Source organism: Arachis ipaensis, chromosome B09 (genome assembly GCF_000816755.2).
Source record: "Arachis ipaensis cultivar K30076 chromosome B09, Araip1.1, whole genome shotgun sequence".
Lineage (NCBI taxonomy): Eukaryota > Viridiplantae > Streptophyta > Magnoliopsida > Fabales > Fabaceae > Arachis > Arachis ipaensis.
In genome coordinates, this window is record NC_029793.2 from 96,343,658 (window position 1) to 96,347,670 (window position 4,013).

The following is a 4,013-nucleotide window of genomic DNA, read 5'->3' on the forward strand; positions in this document are numbered from 1 at the left end:
ACCACTGAAAAAGAACTCTTGGCAATAGTCTTTGCATTTGACAAATTTAGATCTTATCTCATTGGATCTAAAGTCATTGTCTTCACTGATCATTCAGCTTTAAAGTACTTACTTGCTAAACAAGAATCCAAACCAAGACTTATTAGATGGGTTCTTTTGTTGCAGGAATTTGACATTGAAATCAAAGACAAGAAGGGTGTAGAGAACAAGGTGGCAGACCATTTATCAAGGATACCATGTGAAGAAGGAAGCGCACAAAGCACACATATAAATGAGTGCTTTCCTGATGAACAACTCATGGTAATTCACAAAGCACCCTGGTTTGCAGACATAGCAAACTTCAAGGCCACTGGGAGTTTGCCGTTGGAATTTAACAAGCATCAAAGGAAGAAATTGGTAAATGATGCCAAATACTTCATCTGGGACGAACCATACTTGTTCAAAAAATGTTCGGATGGCATACTCAGAAGATGCATATCAGAGGAAGAAGGAAGGGAAGTCTTATGGGACTGCCATGGCTCCACGTATGGAGGACATTTCGCAGGAGAAAGAACAGCAGCTAAGGTGTTGCAGTGTGGTTTTTATTGGCCCACTATCTTCAAAGATTCAAAGGAACTAGTGAAGCACTGCCATGAATGCCAGAAAGCGAGGAACCTACCAAGAAGAAATGAAATGCCACAACAATTCATTTTTTAAGTTAGCATTTGAGCACAAACATTAACTTAAACGTATTATGGTATGAAACCCAATTGAATATCATGGTTTATGGGATTGGGCTTGAAGGATTGATGAGTCTGGAGCTTTAATTTGTTGAGTTTTGTGTCATTACTTGTTTATCACTAAGTCTGCTCAATGAATGTTACAGAATTGGATCACAGTCTCATCAGGATTATGGACCATAAACCCAAAGCAAAAGGAAATCAGGGAAAGGCCTCAAAGCCCAAGAAACACAACAGAAGCTCAATTTAGAAAGTGTATAAATAGGATAGAATTTAAGTTAGTTAGGATCATCGGGAGAGATCTTTAGATCATTTTCTTTTAGTTTTGTAATTGAATTCAGAGCTATGACTCACTAAACCCCTTTCATTGGGTTAGGGAGCTCTATTGTAATTCAATGAATCAATAATAGTTTTATCTTCTTCTTCAATCTTTTCTCTTGAATTTTGTTAGAAAGCTTCTCGATCTAATTCCATTGGGTAGTTGTCTTGGGAAAGAAACTACCCATAATTGGAATCCTTCGGAACCTTGGGAAAGGAATGGAGGATTCATGCTAGAGAAGCTTTCTCACAGTGAATTGGATTGGGGTTTGGATGGATATTGTGACATGTAATCCTACCAAATTGTGGTTCATGAAACTGTGTGGTATAATCAGTGATCGAGCATCATCTCTTCTTATGAATATTTAAACCAAGGGATTGGGAATTTGTTCGTTTTTAGAGAGAATTGGTGAGCCAAGGGATTGGGATCCAATCATATAAGATTGCCAAGCAAAATTCAATGAATGCATTGGTTGAGGAAGGAATAAAAATGTTTTGATTTGGAGATCTCAATATCTCCTAACACCCAATGAATTCCCCATTTCTGATCTACCACTTTCTCTTTACATTCTGCAATTAAATTCATGCAATCACCCCATCCCTTTTAATTTCAGCAATTTAGCTTCTCGCTCTTTAATTCATGCAATTTTACATTCCGCAATTCTCATCTAAATTTTGATTCCGCTCAACTAGAACATACTTCTAATCCGAATTGCTCACTCAACCAATCCTTGTGGGATTCGACCTCACTCTATTGTGAGTTTTTACTTGACGATAACCGGTGCACTTGCCGGAAGGAATTTTTCCGATCGTGCAATTTCCTAAATCGTAGCATAACAAGTTTATGCGCATCACCTTGCCTTTGCCTTTCCTCTGTGAGGCATACATCCTGAAAAACAGAAAACCAGAAATGAATAAAAAAATAGGAAAGCAAATAGGCAATTAAACAAAGGAAACTCAAAGCGGTAAGGGAGAAATAGAATAAGGAAAATGAGCAATTGAAATGTGATTGAATTAATGTTAAATGGAAAGAAAAATATCAATATGCCATAGTGAGAAAGTTAGAGGAAGTAAAAGTAATCAGAAAAGAGGTCAAGAGGGTTAGTTTGGTAAAAAGAAATTAGTAAATTAAAATTAGTGAGTTAGGAAAGTAAGTGGCATAGAAAAAATTCCATATAACAAGGATTCACAGGTAAGAATAGAAGTACTCATAATCGAATAGAGAAAACAGGGTGATGCTGATTCGAATAGAAGTAAAGAAATCAGAAATTGGAATCGGTGAATCACAAATGCAGGTTATGAACCAGGAAATCAAAGAGGATAAGAAAGTCTGCCATAGCATTCATGTAATGGTTTAGGTAAAGCAGAGTAAAATAGATTTCAGAAATGCCAAACCAAAACATGAATGAAAATAATTTAAAAAAAAAAAATTTAGGCAGCATTCCGGCTAAAATTGGATTGTCCCGGAAAATAAACAGCAATCATATCAGTTCATATGAATTAAAAAAAATCAAGCTGCATGTACATAGATATAAAATAAACATAAAAACTCAATGTAAACAGCAGCAACATACTAGAAAGCAGCATATGAATTATGATTATAGTAGCAACATATTTGCACATAGGATAAAATAGTAGTAAGAACAGTGCAAGTAAACAGACCTAGATCCACTAACCACAGCCTAAGCTACCTAACAACCTAAAAATCCACTACAACATGCAAGTCTAGCTATCCTAATCATGAACATAAACGGAATAAAAAAGACAGAAAAGTGACGAACGGATAAAAAGGGTTGCGTGTTGCGAAACCTGGTAAGCGGAAGTGGTGGGACAGGGAAGAAGGTGGCTGCGGCGGCGTCCGGCACGGTGGTTGGTGCACGGCGTCGCGGTGGTGGCTGATGGGGGCAGTGGCGGTGAGGGTTTTGGGTTGGTGATAGAAGAAGGGGGGTGCGGTTGGGTGGCGGAGAGAGAGGGGGGGGGGGGCTCGCGACTGATAGGGTTCGCGGGCTGGGGGGTTATATTTTCAAATCCACGCGGCCGCATGGGGCACGCAGTCGCGTGGTTGGGGCGAAAATGGGAGTGACGCGATCACGTGGGGTGCGCAATCGCATGAGAGAGGGGGAAAGAAGGGTGACGCGGTCGCGTGGGTCGCGCGATCGCGTCGCTGGAATTTGTGCTAAACGCACGACTCCAGCGCCGTTTTAGCGCAACTCTCTGTCTCCTTTTGGGGTGATGTGCAATTCATGCGACGCGATCGCGTCGCTCACGCGGTCGCGTGGGATTGGTATTGTACAAGTGACGCGGTCGCATGGGGCATGCGATCGCGTGGGCCAATTTGTGCGAAACGCACAGGGGCCACACGATTCCAGCCTAACTTTCTGTTCGTTGGATCCTTACACCGATATATATATCACGCGGCCGCGTCGGTCACGCGGTCGCATGGGTGGTGTTTTTCGCTATATGACGCGATCGCATGAGGTATGCGGTCGCGTCGTGCAACCCTTTTTTTTTTTAAACTGAAAAATGCAAGATGTAGTGGTTAACATGAATGCTATGCATGATTCCAGGTTAATGTTAAAATAAAATAAAAAAAAGTAAATTGAAAATAATAAACAAGAAATAGATTGAGAAAGAAGCGTCCATACCATGGTGGGTTGTCTCCCACCTAGCACTTTTAGTTAAAGTCCTTAAGTTGGACATTGGAAGAGTATCCTGTTATGGTTCTCTATGTTTAAATTCGTCCAAAAATTTCCACCAGTGCTTGGAATGCCAATAGCCTCCTGGGTCCCAAACTAGGCATGTAAAGCTTCTGAGCAGCTTCGAACAGATATTCAGCCTCCCGGGATGACGAATGTCAGAATATAATCCATGATCCCAAGCTGTGTTTTTTTAGATTCGCCTCCGTTTTGATTTGCAAGTTTCCATTCGGGCGGGTTAAAAAGTAGAATCTCACCGTGGTGACCAAACGTTCTCCGT